The sequence below is a fragment of the Leuciscus leuciscus genome (genome assembly GCF_965113295.1).
Source record: "Leuciscus leuciscus genome assembly, chromosome: 4".
Lineage (NCBI taxonomy): Eukaryota > Metazoa > Chordata > Actinopteri > Cypriniformes > Leuciscidae > Leuciscus > Leuciscus leuciscus.
Window position 1 is genome coordinate 41580150 of NC_138728.1, and position 8119 is coordinate 41588268.

Consider the following 8119-nt stretch of genomic DNA (forward strand, 5'->3'; position numbering starts at 1 on the left):
TGAACTGAATAAGCCTCAGGCTGAAGGAAATGCATATTTAAGCTTGTACAGTAGAGGGCGCCGCTCAAACTAACCTTTCAGCTGCGCTGCCTTTCTGGATTAAAGAACAATAATATACAGGAGAAGGAAGTTCAACACTTTTATTTCTAAATCTTATCTAAAGTAATTTTTGCTTAGTATGGTTGAATTAGATAATTGAAGGTCAGCAGCAAAGACATTGATTAATAAAGTGAGATTAAATACACAAAGTATATTTGTGTAATTTAATAGTTAATTATAAAAGTTGAGTAAAATTCTGAGATTGCATTTTACTGTTTTTATTCATTTGGAGGAACACTGAATGTTTTCGTGGCAGTGAGATGAGTAAATGCAAGTTCACATTTAGTCTAGAACTACAATAACCATCATGTTTACACAGCGCACACACCACCACCTCACTTTATTTCTCTCAACATGGGGACAGGAGAGCTGCCAGTCAATAAATGTGAAAAAGTAACTAGCGTTACTTATTTGAAAAAGTAACTTAGATATTTTATTGCAAATTGAAAAAGTAATGCATTACTTTACTAGTTACTTGAAAAAGTAATCTGATCACGTAACTCAAGTTACTTGTAATGAGTTACCCCCAACACTACTAACCAGTCATCTCATTGAACAGACATCAGTTTTTTTGCTCCCATTTGTCAAGGCAGCTGTCTGAAATTTGAACACTCAGAGAACTGCAAAAATCAAATCATAAAAAAAATAAACCTACAACTTAACCCTCTGGTGCTCCTCATTTGGGAGTCAGACTTGTTATCTTCGCGGTCTAAAGTGACCGGACGCCTGAAAATGAAACTTTTTTATATTGTATTTTGAGAGGATTTGATGGTACTTATTAATATTTATGCAATAATTATGGTCCATTTTTGCCATTTAAAATAATACAAAACAGAGTGCATTTTCCTATTATTTATGATTTATAATTTGAACAATTTCTGCATTTTTTAAAATCGATTTCAAAATGTAAAAAATTTCACAAATTTAAAATAATATTTATCTATTGATCTTATTCAACTCTTTCAACATTTCTCTCTTAATATTTCTTTATATTCAATCAGAATTAAGTTGGAATTTAAGTTGTAGCATTATAGCATCTCGTGATATTTCCTTCCCCGAGCACTTCCAACATACATGACAAGTTTTATTGACAAGTTTTTGGGAGCACTCAATCACAACAACTAAAATACTCAAATAACACTTTGGTTGACTAATAATCTTCTAATGAATGTCTTATCAGTTCTACTTTGAGTATGAATTATCAAATGCATGAAAGACAATATACAAGCACGGTAAAAGGTTTTGCCACAAATTCAACTGACTGGCTTTTCTCCTGTATGATTTCACATGAGTCTCTTCAGATCTTACTGTACATGATTTATGAGCTTCCAGAACTTCTGTTTGAGGCTGTGTGTGACGACCTGATTGAACTCCTTTCCACAAATTTAACATAGAAATAAAAACAGTATAAATAACAAAAATAAACAACAGTTTTCTCTTAATCTTATTAACCCTTATGTGCTGTTGGGGATGTTTTCATCCACTACGGGGTATTTTTGAGTCTTAATTTGGCCATAACTTTCTCCATGTTTCAGCAAATGGAATGATTTTTGGTGACTAATCTTATTTTGATACATATTTTGGGAAAATGCTTTGAAATTTTTCAAAAACTCAACAGTACACTGTGGGCAAATTTACTACCCTTTCGTTATGTTTCGTGGCTGAAAACAGCCACTACTTTAAACTGCTGTAAAAATGTATCAGATAAATATTTTTTTCTATTTTTTTGGCATAAATCTATTAATCAACCTCAGTCCTGCTCAAAAATACTAAATGTTTTAAAAAAAATCAGGATTTTAACTCTTTAATTGCCAAATTCATAAATGATGTCACTGATTTGGGAAAAAAAACAACACAAAATGACTTATTTTCAATATAAAATGTGAATGTGGACTGGATTTTTTTTTAACCTTTTATCACAGTCTTGGACATGTCAAAGATTAGAAACAACATTGGTTTTGATGCATTGTTAGTTTTTATGCAGCATCAGATTTTTACTTTTTCTCCCTCATTTACTGTTCGTGGCTGTTTTTGCCCCATTGACTTCCATTATAACCAAATTTTTTGATTGCAAAGCCATGACACCATATAAGCATGCATTTTTGATTGTTGGTGGTTTTCCCTGTTGGGAAGAGGTACAATTTGTAATTTTTACTGTTGATAACCAGGTGGCACCATTAACCCTTTAGATAGGCCTGTGCAAAAAAAGCTTAGTTTTTCTGTAAAAAAAAAATCTACTCAGCATCTGCATCAGATTTATGAACAATTTATTATGAACCAAAATGCAACAACAACTTCAAATAAACTGAACAATGGTTCAAGAGTTGAGGATGGATGAAGAACTAAACATTTAAACGAACCACAAACTGTGTGTGTGTGTGTGTGTGTGTGTGTGTGTTTTCAGTATTTCCAGCAGGACTTGCAGCATATCACTTGGTGTTCTTTGCAAGTGTGTCCACCACAACGGATGCAAGTGCTCACTGTTCTTTTTTTTTGTCCTGTGCACCACTTGCATGTTCCCCTCTTCCCTTCTGAGCTGCTGGTGCCTGCTGGTGTCTGTGGATTTGTGTCTGGAGGGACAGCTGCAGAAGACTGAATCTCTCTCACCAGTGCAGCAGCAACTGGTGCGTGAGGGAGGCGCTCTCTCCTCAATATTGCTGCAGAGACCAGAGAATTTCCCAGCTCTTCTAGGAAAAGCCTTCTCCGAAACAGCTTTGCCTGGTTCCAGGAGGGATCCACAGCTGTGAAGATGACATATGCATTATATGCCGAGACGTCCACCATATTAAAAAATAACGTCTGTGGCCACCGATTGGTCCTCCTTCTGCAGCTGTAGGAGCCGACAACCTACAAAAATAAAAGAACAAGAAAAGAATAAGTACAGATTTCATAATAAGTATTTTTGAAGCTGCACATGACAATGAGAATAATCATGCAAACATTGTCAAAACACAAACAGTATCTCCTAAATTTATCTCTAACAAGCACATGAATTCAAGTAAAAATTAACAAGAATAGGATGCATGTAGTAACAAATGTGTAATGGCACATACCTTGTCTAGATTGTCGACACCTCCCTTGCAGCGGTTGTAATCTGCGATTATCTCTGGCTTCTTTTTTGGTCCCTCTGTCACCACTGCTTCGCGGTGCCTTGTACTGATGAGGATCACATTCCTCCCCCGTTTCGGAACGTAACTCACAGCCGTGGTGTTCTTTGTGAAGGCGAAGACGGTGGAGAGGGCAGGTCGTCCTTTAGCCTGCACCAGATTGGGTGGCAGCTCTGGTTTATTTTTCCTGATCATCCCGACCAAGGCTATTTTTTTCTGCAGAAGCTCCTGAGCAAGTGAGTAGGAGGTAAAAAAGTTGTCACAAGTGACAGTGACGCCCTGGAGTCCTTCTGTCATCTCCATGACAACACGCTTTCCCTGACCCACCTCTGCAGCATTACCTGTCTTACCCAGGTAAATGTCACACCTCCAGGCATAGGATGTGGCAACATCAGCAGTCACCCAAATTTTTAGCCCATATTTTGCTGGTTTTTTTGGCATGTACTGCCGAAAGCTGCATCTCCCTTTGAATGACACAAGCTGCTCATCCACTGTGACATCTTTGCCAGGGTTGAATAGGAGGGGAAGGCGATGCGTCCACATTTCCCACAGGGATCTGATCGGGGCAAGCTTGTCCTCTCTACGGCGAGCTGGTCTTTGCAGCTTGTCGTCAAAGCGCAGAGCTCTGCTGATTTCATGGAATCTTGAGAGGGACATGGTGGCTCTAAAAATCGCACGACCACTGCAATCATCCCACAGGCAACGTGTGGACTCCCCTCTGGACCTGTAGACGCCGGCCAAAATCAGTAGCCCCATGTAGGCACGGATATCTGTGGAGTCCACCCCGGTCCAGTTTCTCATTGTGCGGCGCCCATGGAGGTTAGTCATGCTGACAATGAGGTCAATCATCTCCTCCGTAAAAAACAGATTGAACACAGAATCCATGTTCTGGACCCTTGCGATGGCATAGCGCGTTGGCCCTGGAGTCACGCCTCTGGCAGGCTGAAGAAAGGGAGTTGTCTCCACGTTGGTGGAAAACCACACTTCACCGTTTCTCCCAATCCACCCAGATCGAGGATCCTCCGAATCCTCCTCTCCTTCAGTGGAAGCTAGAGAGGATGATGAGGGTGCCACATCCAAATCAGGATCTGACTCTCCTGAGTCTGTGGTGTTAGAGGGAGAAGACGATACATCCTGCAGCTCGCTGGAGGGGTCAGGCGGCATATTCATTTCTAAAACTTCACTACAAGTCAAGCCCTTTCTCATGTTGCTTGCTGCTCTTCTCACCATCAAATGACCAGCAGGCTTGCATGCAAGTGTTTAAATCCACTTGCTTTGTTTTTGTTTAGTCTGCATTTCTCACCATCAAAAGGCAGCAGATGCATAAATACACTTTTTGTTTACTCCATGTAGTTCTGAGAGCTGAGGTGCATGTTTTGATTTTCTCAGACGCATCAAGGTGAGTTCTCATACTCTATCTCTCTCACACACACACACACACACACACACACACACACACACACACACACACATACACGTCTATATTACTAACAGGGGACTATCGCTCTACACTGGCCAAGAGGGGACTAGTGTTTCTGGTCATTTTGAAGGAACAAAAATGACATACAAAATTTTCTTTTAAGCTCTTTTTTCATAATATAACTTCAAATATGCATTTTTTTATTTAAAAAAAAACATGCCAAGTGGGGACCTGAAACTCTGAACGATCTCTATCTATACTAGTGGGGACTTGATAGCCTGCAATGGAGCTGTGTGTGTGTGAACAGTGAAGTGAACTGGCAGTGAAGTCTGCCTTCATTATGTAACTCTCTCTCTCTCTCTCTCTCTCTAATATATATATATAACCTATCAGTTATCAAAAATTTTTAAATACGATTTGTTTTAGGAAAGACCATTTAAATCTACAACGGGGTAAAAAATACAGACGGCCCGACGGCAACAGTTCAAAAGCAGAGGCGAGAATATCCTCTTATCATTCATAATATTATTTTTCTTATTTAACGCTCTCTCTTCATAGATACTTTCTATGCTTGGTTATGCAGTCCCTAACAATTTACTTGTTACTACTTTTCTTAATAATTTCTTCTGTACCTCAGTAGCAGTTCCATACCAACAAATAATACAGAATATCATAACACTTTCAATGAAAGCACTATAAAACATCAGAAGCTTTATGTTGAGGACATTACAGCAAAGTTATTGCTTTAAGAAATTCATTCTCTGTTGTGGCCTATTAATTAAAACATAATTTCTACTCTAATAAAATCAATAGACATGTCCTTGTTTTTCTGTTTCCTTTGTTTCTAGGATGTTGATGTACAGATATATTCAGTGTTTGAAATATTGCTCAATTTAAATGCAACCAAACATATGTCGTTCGTTACCATCCAACAGTGGACCTTTCTTTAAGATCTAATTCAAAACTTTTGAGTTGACTTGCTGCATCTGGTCATTTTGAAGAAACAAAAATGAAATCATTTTTTTCATAATATAACTTTAAAAAAAATTAAAATAAAAAATAAATAAAAAAAATAAACATGCCAAGATTGAATCTCAACTCTGAACGATCTCTACCTATACAACAGTGGACTCACAATAGCCTGCAATGGAACTGTGTGTGTGTGTGTGTGTGAATAGTTAAGTATGTCTTTATTTTGTAACTATAAGTTATATATATTTATATATAGGCCTTCATAGATACTTTCTATGCTTGGTTATGCAGTCCCTAACAATTTACTTGCCATTGTTATGTGCCATTGCACTCACACATACATGTCTATATTACTAACAGACCAATGTCGCTCTACACTGGCCAAGTGAGGACTCAATGAACGATGTCTATCTATACAAGTGAGGACTTGAACAGTTTGTGTGTGTGTGTGTGTGTGTGAACAGTGAAGTGAACTGGCAGTGAAGTCTGTCTTCATTATGTATAGTATATTATATAGTATATTATATATTATGCCTTTTATCAGTCATAATATTTGTTTATTTTATTTAACACTTATTTTCTCTCTTCATAGATACTTTCTATGTTTGGTTATGCAGTCCCTTTAGGGTTTATAGGATTAATCAAACAGAAATAGCTCTTTAAGGTAACGATTTCAGGTCACTATAGTGACCTATATTTAGTATAGCGTAAAGCATACTTTATACAGTGAATAATGATTTTATTAATCAAAATGAACTTCGCGTCCCCAGTTGGATGGTAAAGAACGATACGTGTTTGGCTGCTTTGTACATTTCTTGCCATCACAAACACACTGTAAAGATTTTGGAGGTCAATCTCAAAATGTTATGTCGAAAAACTAAAGTGCAATAAATAATACACGCTTTAGGGTCTGTTTACACGACATCATTTTCAACTGAAAACTGAAAACGTTTTGGCCGTTCATTTCAACGAAAATGCCATTTTGGGGGCCTGACAATGAACGCTTTTGAAAACGAGTTTTTGTGAGCTCATCTAAAGTGAGGACTAGTTATGCCTTGTAAAGCATTTATAAAGGAGATTTAAAGGCTGTTAATATTTCTATGTTCTCTATCGTGTTGTGTTTGTTTCCTTTTTCTGTTTAGAAGATAACTGAGTCTTTAAATCTCCTTTATAAATTATTTACAAAGCATAACTAGTCCTCACTTTAGATGAGCTCGCAAAATAGTGAACTGACCACTACTAAATGCTTTATAACTGCCTGAATCTACTACATTTACTCACACTTTCTAAGTGATCTTATTAATCACTGTAAACACCTAAATAACTGATTTGTAAATCTGATTTGTAAATAATGCTATACTTCATTTAGAAATGATAAATTGATTTAATAAAGTATGAAAATGCAATTATTAAACACATTATAGATATGCTTCTAACTCAATAATACAGCGTTTAAAGGTGTATTTATAAACTGCTTACTAATGTCTGCTTTATGAATTATGATTTATCTGTTTACCAATGCTTAACTAATGATTAATAGGATGCAGTTTTTATAAAGGGTTACCATATATATTATATTATATTTCTCAAAATATAACTTCAAATTTGCATTTTTTTTAATAAAAAAAAAAGCATGCCAAGAGGGGATCTGCAACTAAATGTTATAATTATAATGTAATTATTATTATATTAAGATATTAATAATGCGACTGATAGTATTGGCTGCCTATTAATTAAAACATAATTTCTACTCTTAAAAAAAATCAATAGACATGTCCTTATTTTTCTGTTTCCTTTGTTTCTAGGATGTTGATGTACAGAGAAAGTCAGTGTTTGAAATATTGCTCAATTTAAATGCAACCAAATATATGTCGTTCGTTACCATCCAACAGTGGACCTTTCTTTAAGATCTAATTCAAAACTTTTGAGTTGACTTGCTGCATCTGGTCATTTTGAAGAAACAAAAATTAAATCATTTTTTTCATAATATAATTTAAAAAAAATCAAAAGAAAAAAAAGAAAAAAAATTAAACATGCCAAGATTGAATCTCAACTCTGAACGATCTCTACCTATACAACAGTGGACTCACAATAGCCTGCAATGGAACTGTGTGTGTGTGTGTGTGTGTGTGAACAGTTAAGTATGTCTTTATTTTGTAACTATAAGTTATATATATTTATATATAGGCCTTCATAGATACTTTCTATGCTTGGTTATGCAGTCCCTAACAATTTACTTGCCATTGTTATGTGCCATTGCACTCACACATACATGTCTATATTACTAACAGACCAATGTCACTCTACACTGGCCAAGTGAGGACTCAATGAACGATATCTATCTATACAAGTGAGGACTTGAACAGTGTGTGTGTGTTTGAACAGTGAAGTGAACTGGCAGTGAAGTCTGTCTTCATTATGTATATATAGTATATTATATAGTATATTATATATTATGCCTTTTATCAGTCATAATATTTGTTTATTTTATTTAACACTTATTTTCTCTCTTCATAGATAC